Source organism: Coturnix japonica, chromosome 4 (assembly GCF_001577835.2).
Source record: "Coturnix japonica isolate 7356 chromosome 4, Coturnix japonica 2.1, whole genome shotgun sequence".
Lineage (NCBI taxonomy): Eukaryota > Metazoa > Chordata > Aves > Galliformes > Phasianidae > Coturnix > Coturnix japonica.
In genome coordinates this window covers 76,874,235-76,895,448 of record NC_029519.1, presented here as the reverse complement: position 1 = coordinate 76,895,448, position 21,214 = coordinate 76,874,235, and the positions used below count along the sequence as shown (strand labels likewise).

The 21,214-nt window shown below is 40.9% G+C and overlaps 1 long non-coding RNA gene across 1 annotated transcript in view; it reads right to left on the bottom strand.

The window, feature by feature from the left end:
• Positions 1-267: 267 nt before the first annotated feature.
• Positions 268-21,214, bottom strand: part of LOC107313883 — a 39,956-nt gene continuing 19,009 nt past the window's right edge. Inside the window, exons 3-4 of the long non-coding RNA XR_004306877.1 lie at positions 12,332-12,441; positions 268-512 (exon numbers count right to left, since the gene is read on the bottom strand). This is a non-coding gene — a long non-coding RNA (uncharacterized LOC107313883). The remainder of the gene's footprint in view (positions 513-12,331; positions 12,442-21,214) is intronic.

Here is a 21,214-nt window from a genome sequence, read left to right as displayed (position 1 = left end):
GTGGCTGTCAACACGGGGCTTTACTCAGGATAATGAGACCACCAAGAAGCAAGAAACAAAGACAACAAAAATCTGCAGATTTGCTATTAACAAGGGAAACTTGAACTACACAGTGACTGTGGTTACTTCTCCTAAAGTAAAGTGAGATTCCTTACGTTTATTCACAGGTCTCAAAGCAACTCATGACAAAGACGAGATTGGCAGATGGCCCTTGCTTAACAACATCACTTTGGATGGAGCAACCAGAGATGACACCGGAGCTGTTTAAGCAGGAAGCAATTAGTCCATTCAGCCAGAGATGAGGCTGTCCAGGAATTCAGACTCTACCAGCTATCGTGTTAGATGATAAATGCAAAGAACATGCTAATGGATTACCCACCTCCCCTTTTCCACCTTTTGTTTGTAACGCTTTGGCAGCAAACTCAGCCAATGTAGCTCCACTGTGGAGATCTGTCTGTGCCCAGCCTTGTTTCCTCTTTCCATCAATTCTTCAATAGCATCAGCAGATGTTTCTGCAGGGGTAAAACTTCAAGTCAGATTATTGGACTTTCTGTTTTGAAAACACACTTTCCTCTTCCCAAGCCTTCCCAAAAAGGCCAAGGTCAGGCAGAGGGGGAACTTTTGAACTGATATTGTTGTGTACTCAACATATTGTGAAACTGCACCTCGGATTTCCTCTGCAGACTCAGTGACCCGCCTGGTGATTATTTTTCTGCTTCCCTCTTGGTTGCAGGAGATTTACTTCCCCAGTCACTGACTTGACTTCCACTTCTAAGTATAGCAAACACCAGCACTATTAGCATGAGAATTCCTGTTTACATTATTTGCTTCCATTCATCTGCTCTAAGCTTGTTTACTTTCATAACCACAGGAAGCAGGAATTTGGTGGGAGTAGAGAATGGACTGTTCAGCTTGAAGAAAAAAGAGATGAATAGAGATAGATGGATTAATATACACTTGCAGTTATAAAAATATACAGTGGAAACGTGGCTATTTGTGTTGGGAAGTTAAGTAGACAGTTTAACTCATTTGATCCATCTATAACTTCTTTTTAAAAAATATGAGTATGTCTCCTAGTAAAAAGTACAATAATTTCCATTGAAGAGGATGTATTTTGGAGACCTCGAGACCTCATTGCAGTCTTCCAGTAGTTGAAGGAAACTTATAAGAAGGAAGGAGAGCAACTTTTTGCATGGTGTGATAGTGATAGGACAAGGGGATATGGCTTTAAGATGAAAGAGGAGAAATTTAGGTTAGATGTTAGGAAAAAATTCTATATTCTGAAAGTTGTGAGGCACTGGCGCAGGCTGCACAGAGAGCTATGGCTGCCCCATTCCTGAAGGTGCTCAAAATGGCATTGGATGGGCCCAGAGCTGCCTGAGCTGGTGGGGGGCACCCAGGATATGGTAGGGTGTTGGAGCTGGGTGGCCTCCAAGGTTTCTTCCAGCCTAAATTATTCCATGATTCTACGATTCTACATTGAGGAAGGCAAAAAGTTTTTATTTAATTTTTACAGCGTATCCCCAGCTGCCTTCCATGCCCCTTCATTTCCCCCCAAAACATCATACATTATTTGAAACATACTGCCAAGTGACAACAATAAACCTCAGGGAAAGTCCGTCCCCAGTTCCAAACCTTCACTTGTGCTGAACTCTGAAGCTAGGAAAATCCATTCCTGGTTTAATAAAAATTGTTCTACGTAAAGTCAACTTCTGACGTCTCCTCCCTGTTCCATTAATCAGTCTGGGTGCAGGGACCATAAATTCCTATTTTTATCTCCACCCCGTCTTTGCATTGTGTTGAAGGCGCCGTCTTCTCTGCTCAGCCTCAGAGTTTCTGTTTGCTGGCCTCATCCTTCCTCCCTCGCCAGCACCAGCAGGCACCGGCGTGCCAACATTCACAGGTCTGCAGCAGCTGGCATGTCGGGCTGCTGTGCACACGCACAGGCTGACTCCACTCTGTGCACAGTGACCATTTGTCTGCACTTTCCAGCTGCCTGGAAATCTGGTAGATTAATGCCCAGAGTGGTAGAGTTGGCAGGAGTGCAGCAGAGAGATTCTCAGAAAAGCCTGACAGTTCTGTTGAAGTAGCTTTGCCATATGAAAAGTTGCCTTTTCCAGGGTCATCTCAGGATGAGGATGACGGTGATTTTATTTTTTTTTTCCTGGGGTCCCACTCACTTAAGGATGTTTTCATGCAAATTCTGAAGTTTCCAAGCTATTAACCAAAGCTACGTAGTCTCGCTGAGACAAACTACAAACCCCTGGGGAAAAGGATGTTCGTTTTTAATACCGTTCCTGGAAAAAGTTAAAGAGGTGACTGAAGCAGGGTTATTTGATCCAGCTCATACGTACGTCCCTAACTTAACTAAGCAAGTTATTATGCTTCAAATTACTAGAGCAGCTGAAGAGGTAAAAGGTTGGGATGGAATGGGAAAAGATGTCATCAGCCCAAAATGAATAGAGACAGGGATGGAAACACTAGACTTAGAAACCAGAGATGAAGAGGAATATCTGATTTCAGGTACTGCAAAGTAAGGGTGAAACAGCCTCATTAATGTGCACTCTGGCAGAAGTCAGCCCTGGCACCAGAGCCCTGCCCTAAGGGTATGGCTTTTTCACCTGTATTTTTGCTTTTATTCCCCTCTGACAAGCTGGAGATTCCACTGGCAGGAGATAGGGTGAAGAATATTCCTGGGGTGTTTTCTTTTATTTTTTTCCTTAATTATTATTATTTTTAATTATTTTTTTGAGTGGGGACTTAATGAAAGAAAAAACGTAGTTCTTATTTTAAATGATAAAAGGGCAAACTTCAGCTGTATTACTTAATTCAGTTTCACATGCAATAACCTTTCAAATGGTGCTTGAAAGTCAAGTCAAATTTCAATATAAATGATATTGCCAGGTTAACATTAACATATGAGACACTGCCCTTTATGTTTCACTATCATCCCTTTGAATATGTTGAACAGTAATTTTAATAGAATCATAAAAATCTTCAATTTCCTCTGTAGATTTAACCAATGCCAAGAGCAGTAAAAGAGTTATGCTTCTGTCTCGTATGTAAGGTCTGTGATTATTTCAGCATCTCAGTTTTGCAGGCCTCGTATCCATAAATCCTATACCTATGTCTAGAAATGCCTTCACAGTAAGGACAGTTCAAGCTGTTTTGTCCTTACTTGTTTCTTCTAATGAGGATGCTGGAGCTGGAAGCTACAAGTTGAAAACAACAGGGAGGGATGGAAACATCCTGACGCCAGTGCACTTTATCATTTTACTTCTGTGAATATTCAGTGTGAATTAAACAAGGGCACTGGAAAGTTATTTAAATATGTATCAGATACTGAGACATGGTTGGATTTTAAATGTGAGAAATTGAAAACCCTTGAAGTAATTTCATGACAAACAGTCAAATGACAGAAAACAGTTGGAAGAGCAAAGATGCAATCTCAGCTTAAAACACAGTCTATCAGCAACTGCCACCTGCCCAGAACTTCCCAGCTTTCCCATACCCCAGATTTCCACTCAGGAGATACCTACAGTCAATGACTTCATGCTTTCATTGGTTTGAAAGAGGAATCATCTGTTCTGACCAAGTGCCTTCAGAAATTAAGTGTCATACAAAGGAATATAGATCATAGAATCATAAAATAGCTTGGATTGGAAGGGACCCCAAGGATCATCAAGTTCCAACTCCCTGCCACACACAGGGCCACCAGCCTCCAGATCTGGCACCAGACCAGGCTACCCAGGGCCCCATCCAACCTGGCCTTGAACACCTCCAGAGATGAGCATCCACGGCCTGTGTGATCAGCTGTGCCAACACCTCACCACTCTCTCTGTGAAGAACTTCCCCCTGACATCCAATCTAAACCTTCCCTCCTTGAGCTTAAAACCATTCCCCCTTGTCCTATCACTATCTACCCAAGTAAAAAGTTGATTCCTCTCCTTTTTATAATCCCCTTTGAAATACTAGAAGGCTGCAATGAGGTCTCCTTGTTGCCTTCAATTTCCCTTTTTAAATTATTTCTATTTTTAAATTATTCTGCATTCAGGTTGTGGTCAAGATGTGACTGTTTGGACAGAGTTAATTTGACGAGCGCTCCATAATCACCTATATATGTTTAACAATGATATCTGAGGAGGAAAGCTTACAGCAAAAGCAGCTCTGCTGTTTCTTAGGAGAAGACTGACACAAAATCTAACTCTGGTCATAATGAAAATAAATAAATATTAAAATAAAATATTCCAGCCATCTCCAGAGCTTCTGGGTTTTGAAATATGACAGAGGCATTATTTTGGGTATAGAACAGTCAGTTTGCTGCTCTTAAGAATATGTACCTAAACTTGGCTATTAAAACAGGTACTTCGTCTTACACAGGTTCAGTTTACTCATTAAGGTTTAAAAATGCAACTTCATAGAACCATAGAATCACAGAATGGTTTGGGCTGAAAGGAAACTTGAAGTCCATCCAGACCAACCCCCTGCCATGGGCTGGGTGCCCCCCACCAGCTCAGGCTTCCCAGGGCCCCATCCAACCCAGCCTTGAGCACTTCCAGGGATGGGACACCCTCTGGGTAAAGAATTCTATGAAAACTTTCAGAACTGTGAAAATGTAACTCCTGTCCAGTTAGAAGGAGCAGAAATGGAGTCTCAGACTTTTTCTGACGGATACTGAGAGCTGCCCTGAAAAAAAAACTACACAACAGCATGGGTTTATTGGGCATTTAGCCATCTGTTTCACATGTATCTGGGGGCAAGCCTTTCACACATGACCACTGGTAGGTCATCCTCTTTTTCACATGCCTTATTTCAGACACTAGCTGTATGATTCCCATGGATCTTTGCTATGAACACATAAAACACAATAAAATACTAAAGGCTCTCAAATAGAGGATCATCATCATCTTATCTCGGTGCCTTTTTGGCACAGAACTGTCTGACTCCATTCAGTATCTTTACGATAGATCTAATAATGACTTTTTACAAGGCCATTGTGAACAGAAATTGAGTAGTTTGGAGGAATTGTTAAGAGACTATAACAATGAAAAGCACAGTTACTAAACAAAGCCAGAGGCCGCGATTAATCACAGAACTGAAATACCTGTGATCACAACATCTGAGAGAGCTCAGCTTGAAGCCGAAAAAATCAACATCAAACTGAGATTTCAAGAAAACCTTTAATTATGGGACTTCCTAACTTTCAGTACTTGATTTACCCTTAATCTTCACACACTGCAGGATTTTTCAGTGTGCTCGTATATTAGCCACGCAACACATACTCTCCAAATTTACAGCATTCTGATCTAAAATGGCCTGAAAATCCAGAAATTATTGATTTATTACATGCCTAGCTGTTATTTTTTTTTTTCTAATTATGGACTAATATTTTAATTTCTTAAGAATTCCTTGTAATGTTTTGCAAGGCATGCAGAGATTTTGTAGAATTTGATAGGACGAGAGGTAATGGATTGAGGGTGCATCTGGGGAGGTTCAGTTGGATGTTAGGAAAATCTTTTCCTCCAAAATAATGGTGGGGTGCTGGGACAGGCAGGGATGGAGTCGCCATCCCTGGAGGTTTTCAGGAAGAGGATGGATGTGACACTCAGTGACGTGGCCTACAGTAGTCACAGGCATGGGCTGATGGTTGGACTAGAATATCTTAGAGGTCTTTCCAACCTTGATGATTACATGATTCTATGACACAATTGCATATGCTTACATTAACATTAGCTACATCCAACCATACCCCACTTTATTTCTTTAGGGGAAAATGTTCCAAGACGTTTCCACTTAAATATCAGTAATCCTATGAGGATAACCCACAAAACTATCTGGATCACTCTTATTCTCAGAGGCCACATGTATAATGTCAGTAGGACACACTGCATTGCACTCAGAAAACGCTGAACTGTTTTTCTGAAGCGGGGCCTGGTTAACACATCAGTTATGGTTATTTGCAAGTCTCATTTCAATATCCAGCTTTTCAGGCTGTGTGTTTTTGTAGTTGCAACTTTCCACCTCCCCCGCACTGATTTAAGTGATGTTATTCTTGGCTAATAGTAATTGTGAGAAAACTGAATTCCATCTGTTTCCACCAAAAGCAGAAAATAGAATGTGAGAATCAATAGAAGACTGCACTTGTTATACATATTTGTCACAATCAGCAGCTTTGCTAAGGAAACATGTCCACAGGTACGATCTGCAAAATAAATTGCAAGTCCCAGCATCTGATCACCAGCTGGCTTATTTAAAAGCCAGTGCCACTTGTGACAGCTACAGATCAGGGACATTGCACAGCCCTTCCAGACCTGTTCCATGGGGAAGACATCTTTCACGGGACATAGGACAATTTTAATACACGTATAGATCTGTCTGTGCAATCATCGAAGTTTTGGCTTTGTGTTTGGTTGTTTCTCAGTCTTACATGGCCATTTTCTCTTATTCATACAGATTACTCAGTCTTCCTTGTAATTTCAAACATAGTTGCTGTGCATCATCGCAAAAGCCTACATGACTAATACCAGCATCATTTCAGGTTTTGTCCCTAGCCAATGTTGTCAGAACTGATATCTCTATAACAGCTCCTGGTGGAGCTGTCTCATTCACTGTCATAAGGAAACCATAAGGAGGCAAACAAATAGCACTTTAATAAGTCCTAGCTTCATGTATGGGCAGAGCACCACTCATTCTTCAAATCCATATTCCACCCACCTAGTAGGGCACACCAGTGTCACAGGGCACACCAGCGTGTTATTTGCATGCTTTTGTTGAAACCATAAGCTGAGTGGATCCTTCCAGGAGTCCTTCAGCAATAGCTGCTAGATTCCTTGTATTGTGTGATTAATGTGTGCTTTACCACAGTGTGTAACACCTTTGCCTAATTCTGTTAGAATTTCTGTGTAATACAATATATTTCTGCAGACTGCACTGTGGCACAGCCAGTTTCACCCCAGGGTCAAGAAAACCCAGTTCAGTCATAGTAGCAGAGCATCTCCTCTAAGCACCATCTTCTTACACTAGTGGGAAGTGCAGTCTCTGAAGCCTGCCCCATCCCCAGTCCCCTGTTAAAGCCCAGACCTGGAGTGTAGCAATAGCATGATTGTCATGGTTTTGTAATTTTGTAATTTTGCTATCAGTATTCCACATCAAGAACCCATTCTTCCATCAAACTGTTGGCTCTGCAGCTTGTGAAATCCTTAGCAAGGTATAAACCTCACCTTCAGTTTGGTGGCACACAGCAAAGCTGTGCTTACCTGCACCCATTATCACCAGGAGAAGGGCCATGGCTACCCCCATTTCAAAGAGTTCACTTCAGAGAGTCTTAAATAACCTCATCAGGAAATCCTTCGTTGGAGATTCCCTTTCCAGCTGATCATGGAATCATAGAATCATCTAGGTTGGAAAAGACTTTCAAGATCACCAAGTCCAACCATCAACCTGATCTACTGAGTCCCATCACTAAACCATGTCTCTTAGTGCCACATCCATACATCTCTTAAATACCTCCAGGGATGGGGACCCCACCAGTTTCCTGAGCAGACTGACTGTTCCAATAACTGAACACTCTCCCTGTAGGGAAGTTACCCTAGTATCTAATAAAATCCTACTGTCCTAATAAACTAAGCACAGTATTTGAGGTGTAGTCTCACATGTGGCTCTGACAAAGGCCAGGATGCTGTTGGCCTGAAGCCTAACAATTGTTTTGGCAGGTGCACATCTCCTAACTGAGCAATGTGGTAAGAAGCGAAGACTTTGCCTGCCCAGAGCTGAGAAAGGAGTCTGACTTTTCATTTCCACTTAGTTTCTTTAACATCTGAGTAAACTAAAAATCCCATAATAAGGTAAAAGTGATGAGACTAGCCAGTAAAGTATGCCTTTCCTGCTACAGGCTCCATATCATACACTTTTATCATATCAGCTGGCAGCAATATAAAGTTCTTACGTTGTCCTGTGTTGCCTAGTTGGAAAATAATAAGCCATAGTTCCATGATACAGTGAGGAATATAAGTAAATAATTTTTTTCAAGTCCTACACCTCAAAATGTAGAGGCCTTGCAAATGTTTACACTTTCTAGTGTCTCTCCAGCAGGAAACAGCTTAAAAATGAGGACATGTGGCTCTAGCCAAGTTAAAAGTGATGGGAAATGAAATACGCTGGATAAGGAATAGCCCATGAGTTAGATGCCAGTGACTGGATACTTATAATCTTGCTTGGGTTTCTTTCTTAAAAGGAGAAGGAAAAAAAAAAAAAAAGAAAAGAAAAAAGAAAAAGAAAGAAAAAAAACCAACAGTGAAATAAATCATATCTGAAAGGAAAATAAAGCTCTCTTGTGCTAAAAGCATGAGGCAACTGAAGAGCCAAGATCTGAAGGTAAAAGCTGTGGCAGAGTCATATCCTGTATTAATCAAGCAGATAGATAGGGAGAGATGTACCGTACTAACCAGATGATTATCTGCTTCCTGTATACAGAGGCAAGATGTCCCAACCACACATACTCTATTCTAGCACAGTCTGAACCCTAAGCCAAACCCTACAAAAAATACAGCCAACACCAAGCTTGTGAACAAGCCTCATCTCAAGTTGAACATGTGAGCCCCTACAGCCCAACAGAAAGGTAAATGTCATAGCAGAGCAGAAACAAAGCCACATCCTCTGCATATTAGCCACAGATAATACACATATATAAGTATAGTTGTGTGCATGCACACAGATGCTGAACAGTGAATCATACCCACAATAGAGGAGAAGTAGGTTAGATGTCAGGTGGTAATTTTTCACTCAGAGGGCCCTGGTGCAGCCTGCCCAGAGAAACTGTGGACAAACCAAGTCCCTGGTATTCACTGCATCACTGCTCTATTGGGCTGACTGATAGTCAGGTGACTGCCAGTGAGATGCTAGGATCATCCCCCTAGTAAGAAGAGACTTACATCAACCTAGGAAAAATCCAATTTAGCCACTACATAAACAAATGAATATTTGTCTATCTATCAAAAGATTAGATTATCTATATATGACTAATGATGTACATGTAGAGGACTCTGTTCATTTTAAGGGCATTGGACTAGATGACCTTTAAAAGTCCCTTCCAACTCAAATGATTCTATGGTCGGGTGTGGTCAACACACTGGAGAGATGAGATGCCATCCAGAGGGACCTAGACAGGCTTGAGCAGTGGGCCTATGAGAACCTCATGAGGTTCAACAAATTCAGGTGCAAGGTCTTGCACCTGCATCAAGGTGACATCCCCTATCAATACATAAATTGAATACAATTGAGTACAGGAAAGAAGGTGACAGATTCTTTAGCAAGGTCTGTTGTGATATAACAAGGGAAAATGTTTTCAAGCTCAAAGAGGGTAGATTTAGGTTGGATATAAGGAAAAGGTCTTTTACAATGAGGGTGGTGAGGCACTGGCACAGGTTGCCAGGAGATGTGGTAGATGCTCTATCCCTGGAGTCCTGGAGACCGGTCCAGGACTGATGGACCATACTGCTGCATTAAACAAAAGTAGAATAGACATAGAAAATTGATCTAAAATGTGGAATATTCCTAATTGCTTTGGGAAAGAGTTTTGGTGTAGAAAAGCAAGCGCTTGGCACTCAGCACCTTTTGAAAGTTTCCTTAGACAGTTTACACCCATTCTCAGCAGTGCTGCCCACCACATCAACAGCTGAACACATGAACTGTGATGAGAATCTCCCTGCACAAGAAGCTCTGCTTGCTCCGGGAAAGCACCTCTCGAAGTGCATTCTGCTGCTTCTGCCTTCTCCAGCACGTGTAACGGAAACAAATCACAAAGCTAAAACCAATAACGAACTTCATATAAACACATCAACAGCATTCAGCTTATCTGCAAAGGTCCATGCTGCTCTGTGCGGACAGAGCACAGTATCTGAGCAATGTACCTCTGTCTTTGAGTAATTTCAGAAGAACAAAACTGCTTCCAGCTCAGTCTTGCAAGAGTATCTTAGCAAACAGCTTAGTAGCAAAATATTTCCCTTACTGTGATATCTACCAACTGTGCAATTCACAGGAATCTCTGGATTTCAAGGGGGAAATATGGCAGTTAGTTTGTTAAATGAGAATTACTGAAGTGGGTAATTTTTTGCTATCCCTCCCCAGTACAGTGTGCAACTGAACACACCAAGTTCACAATGGAAAAGCTCACAGTTCTGGAGTTAAACATTAATACTGTGGGGTTTCACGAAGGTACTTTTAAGATTGCCACAGCATGTGGGAAATTCCCACGTGCATTCCCTGCAGGTTTTTAAGAAATAGCCTTTTCTATTTGGCTCAGATGCTTTTGTAATTGTTTACATGAATTGAATATAAAGTATCAAGGTCAGATATTTTCCAGAAAGCCAAGGAAAACTATTTGCTGCTTTGCTGCTTGAGAAAACACCAGAACAATTCCAGTATTAGCCAGTCCTCTTTTTTTCCTCTTGCTTCACGTGTTACAACACTACATGGCACAAAACAAAAAACTCTGCTCTCTTAAGACTGCAAACTGTCAGATGCAGAGATCACAAACCAAGAGAGGTAGCAACAACTCTAACCTCATATACTCAAAAACAAAACTATTTCCCTTCATTTTATTTTCCAGATATTTCCCAGTGCAAGCTGCAGCGTCAGCCCAGTTCCCAACTCTGGGAAAAAAAATTATATGAATTTTACTGAAGCCAATTATAATTGTTTGTTTTGAAGGGAGCCCTATCTCCCAGATAACGTTGCTGCTGGAGAGAATAGCCAACAACAACCTCAACACAAAGGGAGTTACATCATACTGGAGCCATCCCTTCCTCTCCCTCCCAGTTTCTCAAGGAAACTCTGGGTTTTCCCCTTGGTTATCTCAGTGGGAGTTCTGAATCTGACTAGCTGGGAAATTCATCTTTTTTGACACACAAAACACTTACTGATTTCCCAGATGAATTATAATGTTAATCTCTCCTTTCTCCATATTGCTCCTTGGCAAGATCATATATATTTTTTTCTCAAATTAATAAAGGACCGAATTCCTAAAGTCAAACCTAAATTCCTAAAGTCCGTATCTCTGCTGATATATTTTCCCTCCATCCTGATCATGATGTTTGGGCTGCCTAATCCAAAGGGCTTTGGAAGTGTTATTGAGAGATATGTGACTGGTGAAGTCATCCAGCCCTTCAGCTGTCGTGGGAAGTGAAACCCATTTCCATCCCAACCTGTACACGGGTTAGAAACTTACTACAAGATACCATAACCTTGATCCCTAAGGTGCATTTTTAGATTGACATCTATGGAGGTTTCAAGACTAAAACAGCAATAATATAAGCCAAAAATGTCAAATTTTATTCAGGCAGGGAAGATCCTTGTGACCAATAAGGATCCCATAAGAGCATGCCAAGAATTTTGCACCACAGTTAACTTCAGCTTAATCACAGCCTGCTCTCCTGACCTGCTCTCATGTACAAACATTTGCTCTGGAAATTCACGTGTGAATTTTCACTGCCTGAGATATTTCAGCTCACATGGGCAGCAAAGATTGCCAAAGACGTTGAAACTCCTCTAGTCCATACAGATTCATTCAGACATTAGATCCAAGATGGAACATTAAACAAAGGCTTTCAATAAAAGCTTCTGAAACTCTTTGCTACCATGGATAACACACTCCTTGCACAACAAATATTAGGATAAAAAACACAGCCACTGAAATTGAGTCAGTCTAAATTTGAGCCAATGCTTTCAGGAAAGACACAGACCAGTTAGTTTGAGTCCAGAGGAAAACAACAAAAATGAGGGAAGGTTTAAACCCCATATATTATAAGGAAAGATTAAAAGGATGGGATTTGTTTAGTCTAGGAAGGAGAAAGCTGGGAGGAATCCTGATAGCAGTCTCCAAACAGATGGTCTTATAGCGGCAGAATAAAGGAAACAACTGACCCTTGTGCTTTCCGAGACCCTGGCAAGAGGCGATGGTGTCACACGGCAGCGAGAGAGACACAAGCAAGGCAGTAGGAGAGACATTTCTAATGTTAGGCAGAGATAAGACCTGAAAGCACTTCCTAGGGAGGTTGTGGGACCTCTGTCAGTGGAGGTTTTTGAAAACATGTGAGGCAAACATATGTCAGGAGTGGTTAGCGTGAAGCCGATCCTGTCTGAGTGAGGAGATGGACTGGGTGACCTCCTGAGAGCTCTCCCAGCTCTGTTTTCAATTATCCTGTTCTTCCTTTCTTAAGATGTGTGGAGCAGTGTGTAATTGCTTGTCACAACCCATTTACAAAAAGCAATTGTCTTACAGAACTCCAGCAGGATACCCCAAGATGGAACATTAGAAGAAAATGCTGAATCTTACCTCCTCGCTGTACATGCCTGCCTTGACATCTCCAATCCGTTGTCCACTCCTCTTTTTCCTCTGGCTGTCACGCGTTGGCTCCAATAGCTTCAAGAGCACTCTTGGAATCTCTGGTAAAAAAAAAGCCTCTGTCTCAGTGAATAATTAAAAACAAAACTCCAGATGTATTTAGAAATAGAAAACATGGGTAACTAATGCTGTAATTGATGGTAAGACATGGAAAGGCACACACACTACATATATCCTCCAGTCATGTACTGCTCACTAAGATAAGCAAATATACAAATGAATTCAGCAATTTGGTTTTGATGAGCCAAGAAACATCTCTGGAAAAGATATACATTTACTGCTTATATATATACCCCTTCCAGCTCAATAATTCTGGTTTTAAAATGCAGGGATGTTTTTAATGTTTTAGCTTTGTTCTATTGGGAACCAAGTAGGTAAGCATCACTGCAGATCTGAGCACAGATTTACATATCAAGTGTTAGCCTGAAGATCTTCCTCAGGCTTGGCTGGCCATGGCAGGGCCCAGCTAAGGACTCCATGTCTTGTTTGTCCACACTTGCCATCAAAAGGACTTGTGATCATGCTTTATCAAACATTTAATGCAGGCCTGGAGCACTTGGTAAAAGGTCAAAAAAAAAAAACCAACAAAACACAACGAAAGCATTTTAGAATGTTTTTCATTACTTCCTCCTACCTAAAAACAATCCAGTTATAGTAGGGTGCAGCAAGCAATGCTTTCCATCATCTTTTTTGTATGTTGTGCCTTTTGTCCTCTGTCAGAAGAGAGCTGTGAACTGTACCACAAACTGTTCTGGAGAATCATATAGTTATAGAATTACATGGGTTGGAAGGGACCTCACAGATCATCCAGTTCCAACCCCTTGCTGCAGCAGGCTGCCAACCACTAGATGAGGCACTGGATCAGGTTGCCCAGATCCCATCCCAGCTGGCCTTGAAAATCATCTTGATTTCAGGAAGGTGGAAATGAACAAGATGGAAACAGTTTTCCACATTCATTTCAACTCTGGCTGAAAATCTTTTCTGAAGTTCTGTCAGACCTGTTGCAGGGTAACTTCAGTGCATCTCTGACCCAGCCCATCACAGTGGGAATCTTTTTCAGCCTTAGGGGGATCTTGCATGATGACAAAGCTCACATTTAGTTGTCCATAAGTTGAAGAAGCAGCCTGTGAAGCTCAGTGTGTTTCTGTTGTTTTAAGCGGACTGCTATTTAAACATTGTTTTAAAAAATCACTCTACATAAAGGATGATGGGAATGATTTAAAACAATGAAAGGATATGTTTTGATGATAACCCATCATCTCTACAGTCAAAAGTGCTGCTATCCAATAATCCTAATTACAAGTAATAACTTCTTTCTCCTTGGAATGCCAGATTTCAATTCACTGTAGACTCACAGCAATTTAACAATATGCCTGACAGCAGGAACAAGAGAAGAGCCACGTCTATTTAGACAGCATAAAGCAGCACTTGCTTAACAACAGTGTTTTGTGGCTGATGGAACCACTGGGAGAACTCGGCAGGGCTGCTTTTTTAGGCGAAAGACAGATATAAGTAAATTCATTTGGGCATGACAAGCCGATTATGAATGCAACAGCAACACAATTATCTGCCTTCAAAAGACAATACAGAAGATGCGCTTCTTCCTTCATGTGAATCCATTAAAAATAAATAAACAAGCCAAGTGAAACAGGCCTGAGGGCTGCAGTGTTATCCCACCGAGAGAGATCGCTTCCAGAAACCTTCTACAAGGGCAGGAGTCCCTCAGCTCGACTGCAGAGGACACAAACCCAGTGCCAGGAGAAGCTCTTCTCCGAATAATTAGGCAACAAAACCAACTGTGAAAAGCTTTGGGAGCCTGAGTCCCTCGTCCCCATCCTTCACAGTAAATAGAGGGTAAGTGATCACCTTCGAATGAAAACAACCTTCCCCTCCACTTCAGAGAATGGCAAAGGGAATAAGAGAGCATCTGAATTCTTACGGCTCTCATGGCACGGTGCTTCAGCAATGCGAGCCTGGAGGATTACAGGGCAGTAATTACTCTCTGCAATAGTTTCTCTTTGTGTTGCTTTGCTCTGAGGATGCTGTATGGATTGCTCTTCTCCCAGTTCCCAGAGCAAATTACCTCCCGCAGCCTGTGAGTCATTTCGTTAGGCAGTTGTGGGATGTCCTGGTACAGCACTGAGGTCCTTGAAAAGCATGAGGACATGCTACCTGCAAGTCACTGTGCACATGTCAAGATGTTTTTGAAATTCATGGATACAGATCAGCACTTAAAAAAAAAAAAATCATAATAATAAATAAAATACTATTTCTTCTCAGTCAGGGAAAGACAAAGGGAGGAAATATCCTCACCAACACACCAGGGATCTCTGCTTTTCTCTGTTGTTACTGCAGCTCCACCACCTCCCTATCTTGCTTTCAGCTAAGGAGCACCAGCTGTTGTTCCTACCAGGACCACAACTATGACACTAGGCACAGCAAGCAGAATCCCAGACCATTATGGAACTGGATTTGGCAATGTTTTTTTGCTCCAGTTCCTCCCTTGAAATTAAAGCCTTATGTGTCAGTGTCACGCTGCTGGAGCCAGAAGCCCTCTCCTCCTCCTGCCTGGATTCTTCTGCTCCAAGCTGACATCACAGCTCGTCGCCATCCTGGACTTGGTTCCCAACAGCAGTAGAGATGAATGCTGGAAGGCATAGTTTTTTTTCCTACTCTCAGTGCTAGACAGCGGAGTGAATTCAATCCATAACTCAGAAAGTTCTTCCCACAGCTTTTTCTGAAAATACAGCAGTTATAGAATTCCACTGTTTCCTGTACTGATAATTTCCTGTGATGACTTTGAAAGCACATTTAGAAAGTACAGTTGGCTACATAACTTCTTTTATAAAACACAGCAGAATCTTGTCTCTGAGGATGGAAGCAGAGGGTTTTTGAGGCAGGTTTCAGCCTAGACAATGACAATATCTGAAAAAGAATCAAATTCTGTTTTCCACAGTATTTCATAGAATCACGGAACCGAATCATAGAATGATTAAGGGTGGAAGGAGCCACTACGATCATCTAGTCCAACCACCAACTCACTTCAAATCAGACATACTTTCTCAGACTTATAGACTGCCATGAGGAAAGAGCACACAGTTGCCCCTACCATCACATTTCCTTCCATGTAACACCAGTGATGTCTTCCTAGAACCCCTCCTGAAGCCAAAACAGACAAACATCTTAAAAGGGAAGTACAGTCACCACTCTTACAAATGGGTAATGGTCCCTCCCTAGGAATGTAGTGAAAGCTTGCACAACTTTTTCAGATGCTTGACAGACATTTACTCTTGGAAGGCTGATGTCAGAAAAGATGTGAGTTAAAGGGATGTTTCTACGGCAGGCTTAAGCTGAGCTCTGCCCAAATGCTGTTCCTACACTTATCCTCTCCTATTTGACATAAAATATCTTGCACAAAGTCCTGCTGTGCCTTCAGCCCCTCCAGTCTGGTCTATTGAGGTGAGATGGAACCCAGGTTCCACTGAAGCATGAGCTAGAAACCAGAGTTGGACAAAAACTGCTGTCCTCAACTCCCAATTCTATTTTATTTTTACAAACCACATTTTTATTGCCAAAAGTGCTGAAACTTGGATAGGGCTAGCAAACTGAAAATACACAGAAATCATTCTGGTCAGTCACGGTACTTCATGTTTTTGAAAAGAAAAAACTCAATAAAATATCAGCATTTTATTTCTTTTTTCTTTCCATAAGGCATTTGGCAATTTCAAAATATCCCTTTTGAAATGTCAGTGTCTTTCAATCAGACCAATCTGCAAAGCTTTGCTGTTCATGCCAGTACTTTCCACTTCAAATAATCGACATTTTCTGATGAAATAATATTTAAGTTTAAAATATCCACAATATACAAAATACATTTCTGGTCACTTCTGATAACCTTGCAGATCACACTGATCACACTGCAGTGGTGATGTCAGCTACAAATGCTTCCTAAGTTCCTTCCCACAGTTCCCCAATTGAAGGACACCAACTGCCCTTCCAGCCAGCTGGGGATGCTGGAAGATGACTTTGAGGCCTGATGAGTTCAAATAAAGTGTTCAAAAAAATAAAGTGAAAGCTTCTTTAGTCATAAAGTCATAGAATTAATTGAGTTGGAAGGGACCCATGAAGGCCACCTACCCTGTGATGAACAGGGACACCTACAGCTCCATCAGGTGCTCAGAGCTCTGTCCAGCTGGACCTTGAGTGTCTCTGAGGATGGGGCTTCTACATCTGTGAGCAACCTTCGCTTGACCATCCTTACTGTAAGAAATTTCTTCCTTATATCCAATCTATATCTCCCCTTTCCCAGTCTGAAATCATTTCCCCTAGTCCTGTCACAACAGACCAATCATTTTGGAAACACTTAGGCACTGACAAAAATTAATCTTGGGTATTTTAACTGTCTTTCTGTTGTAAGACGAGGTTTTCTTAAAAAGAGTTTCTTCTGAAAAACAAGCTTTCATGTTCACCCTCCTGTACTCTCCACCTCACCCTGACCTAAACCTCTGGAAGCTCCCAGCCCAAAGCATGTGGCTGAGCATGTTTCTACTTTGGAGGGAGAGACATCCTCCCTGTCTGCTGCCAAAACTAAAAGCAGTTCCTGATACTAATTCAGGTTCTTGGAAGAGTGTATTATTCCCATTTGCAGCTGATTGTCAGGTTGGAGATTCATGATGGAAAATGATTCCAAAAGCATACAAGAGGCACAGATGCGCATCTGTAGCTAGCCTGTCTCTATGGGAAAAAAATGCTGTTCTGACTCCAAATTATCCACAGACAGGAGATGACATCCTGAAAGCATCCTTACAAATGTTAACAGTGCAGGATAGTCACTCCTCAAGATGGGTGGCAAACACATCAGAGATCTGCACACCTGGAGAGCATCACCCAGCAGAGAATGCTCTGCAGCACATGTCCGGAGCACACACAGTGCCTGGGTTCTCTGCATCTCCACTTTAAGCCTGACTATAAGTGTGTGTTTATCTTCAGGCATAAAGATTTTTAAAGTGCTTTCATTGGCTTGCACTGGGAGGTAGACGGCAGGATTAATAGCTGTTCTTCAAAGCTATAAACTGCATGGTGTGTTTTCTCAGACTTTGAGCCATGAGTTACTACTGTAATTAAATCCAGAAGGAGAGGCCATAATAACATTCTGACTTGATTTCCAGTGGCAGAGCATTGATTAAGAGAGCTACATAATAAATGAGAGGCATTTCAGAATCGCTCTGTTGATGTTATCTGTAATTTTTTTATAATTAGAAAAGCCTAAAGAAAATTGTATATTATAATTACATGCATTATTAATCCTACTCTGTTATAATATGAATTCATCTATGATTACAGGTTGCAGCAAGCTTTTGGTAATTTTTTTAAGAGGTCCAGTGATTTGGCTTACAAAGCCCATGTAAACAACAGATAAATTGGATCACATCATTTAAAACTAATGCAAAACCAGAGAAAGTTCAAATTGACAACTGGGAAATCCAAAAATGAACGAAGAGTTTAGGGGTAATCATTTTCCTGTTTAAAATCAGTGGCACAGTGAAGAGAGCATTCAAATAGCTGTTTTTATGCAGTCCTTCACACAGAAGTCTTTAAATGATTGAATCTGAAAGGAGGTTAGCAGGTTATTTAATGATTAAAACAACTTTTTCTTCATTCAGCTGCTTTGGAGTAACCCTGAGCACGAGGGTTTGTACCTGAATTAAGTTGCATTTTACTATTCCTATATGACGATTTACTGTAAAACATTTCATTTCAACTCTCTCCACTTAGATAGGGAGATAATTAACAGAAGGTACATGGATTCTTACTTTAGTGAGAAAAGTGACTGCAACATACACAAAGATCTGTATTTCCAGAGAAAGCAGAAGCTCTCCAAAGTCAGGCTAGTTAGAACACCCTCTCCATCATATTAATAACCTGTTACTCTTACAAGTAGTCCCATTGGATTCAGATGGATTGAGTTTTCCTATAAGTCTGTAGATGGTTCACCATTTGGACCGAAGTTTATTTTCTTCAGGTCTGATTTACTACTAATTTATTTTGTTTGATGTTGCAGATAAGACCCAAACACCCCTATTCTTTTTGCAATTGTACATGCCAAAAATTTTAGAGAGATGGTTGAGAGTCTAGTTTGGAAACATTAGAAGTGTTGTAACATGAAAATCAAATGTTGAGGAATAACTACACTGCACCTTTCTTCAGCTCTTTTCTATTCACAGTTCAATTACAGGTACAAAACCCAACAGGACAAGTGATAAGGTGCACTGAAAGACCATTAAGCACATGAGGGTTAGAACTGCATCACCAAGGCTTCATGTGCTCAAACAGGTGGCAGGTAAATCTCACACAGTACTTGAGATAAATATTTTAGATGGGGATTTGGGTGAATTTAGCCATATCTGCAAACGCCTGTTTCACACATTAATTACTTCAATGGAAACCTCAGCATTCAAATGAAACAAGGCTTTTTTTTTTTTTTTTTTTTTTTTTCCAACTAGTAAAGCCACAGGAAAGTCCTTTATCACCGTCATGAATACAGGCATAACACAAACCACTTGTAGTTTGCCACAGACCTTCTCTGAAACATCAGTGATGATAATATGAAGCTGCCAAAGCGCACAGAAATGGGAAGTAGAAGCACAAAAGAGGCCATTCTCTCATTTCTGACCCACAATGTCAGTAATCACCCAACCTTAGCAAGAACAGCCATTGTGCTGTGCAGAAAGGATCCCAGGATCACTGCTTTTGAGAACTGAAATCCACGTGCCAAGACCACCTACACCACAGGACCACCCAACGCCATCCCTTGCCAGCCAGAACCATACAACTCCCATTTGGCTCGTGGAAATAAGGTTACATTAATGCCTGGTAAAGACCATTTGGAGAATTGTTAAAAGGAGGGTCTGAACACGTTCCAGTCAGTGAATGTTGATTCTGGCAGACACAAACTGAGTCATGCCTCGTCCCACACTGAGCCGCTGCGCTGTGGTCTGGGGCTCACTCCAGATGGTTACAGATGCTTACGAATGGGGACCAGCTGGTTAATGTTTTCTTGCCTTGGTTACATGCAAGACAAACCATTTGCGTCATGGTTACTTTTGACAGAAAATGGTTTAGGTGTTTTTTAGCTGGAGACAAAAGGGTTATTCTGGCAGGTTATGGGAATGTTTTGCCAGTTTGCCTATGATTTAAAAGGTTGATACAATCTTGACTTAACACTCTTCAGAGAGCTGAAAATGCCTCAAGTGGTGCTGTCACACTAAATGCATTCACTGTCTTACTCACTGATTAGCTGCTTTTTGCCATAACACACACTGGCAACCAGCTTTAATTTCAATACTTCTGGAGAGACTCCAAACTAGAAAAGAATAAGTCATCATCTGAATTTTGTCCTCATCACATTTTTATGGCTTTTGGTGATGTTTACCTTGAAGAATAGATTCTTCTAGCCCGAAGTGTTGTAGGCAAGAGATTTTTGTCTTCAATTTTTCTAATTCGTGATAACTAAAAGGACTGATGAAGGAACATGTTGAAAAAAATCTTCTTGGCCCTACTGCCCAGAATTAGAACAGAACAGAGGTTCACCTGATTAGACAGGAAAGCAGTGATGTATCTGATTCGAACTTAGAAGGTTCCATAGCAGATCTCATATCCAAAATATATTGACTTCTGTCTTTATTATAAAGAAATCTTCTGTCAGGTCAGGCCTTCAGTTTTTCCCTCTGTTGTGGAAAGAATTTACTTTTGTCTGGGATCTGTCAGAACCCACTTTATCAAACTTCCCTTACATAAAATTCCCATCCAATAATTTTGAAGCATGGAGTTCTTCATAGATTGACTGGATTAACCAGTCAGAATTTCTTTCTTAATTCATAGACTTTCCTAATGCTACTATTTAAAAAGTATTAATTACTTAACAATCATTTTAAAGGTTAAATTTTCAATATGTTCCTTGCTTACCCACAAACAGATCAGGCTTTTCATGCACTATAATACTTCTTACACCCTCTGACAAGGAAGTCAAGACACACAGTGTAAGCGAGATTCTATTTTTTTCTATATACATCCTTGGTGAACCTAGATTTGCATATATGAACTTTGAGACTTATAAAAACATGTTTGTTATGAGCACAGAGAACAGAAACCACAAACACATACAGATCCTTTCAATAAGAAAAGATTTCTTCTGAAATGTTAACATTGTCTACAGCATAAAAATAACCACAGACTATTCTACTCATATTGACAAACGTTTTTTACTGGTACTCTAAAGAATGGAAGTGCAATATAAACTGTGTATATATTCTTTTTCCACTAACTGTTTACTATAAAAAAATTCTCTAACTACTAGAGTAATTTGATTTCTTGTGCCAACATCTCTACAGAATGATTGACTCCACTAGTAGATGCACTGCCCCTTTATGGAAATCTGCATCACTTATTGCTCTGGGAATAAGATCAGGAGATTCAAGACCATCTTGTACAGCACACCAGCAATTATTGCTGGAACAAGAACTCATTTTACACAAAGCTGTATTTATCCTTAGTTTGAAATGACACAGCTCCAAATTATCTGTGTGACTCCATAGGGACTATGTTCATGCAGTTAACTGATTAGCATTGCAGTCTCCAGTTGGGCAAAGGCAAGTCACATGTTTTATACATTTAATGAAGAGTTAAATACTGCAGCCCTTTTAAATTTTATCTAAGTATCTTCTAACAGAGCTAAGAGGTCACTGCGATCTCTGTTAGTGTACTTATAAATTCTGTACTGTCTTTGATAGCAGCCCACAGGTTGATTTGTCTTTA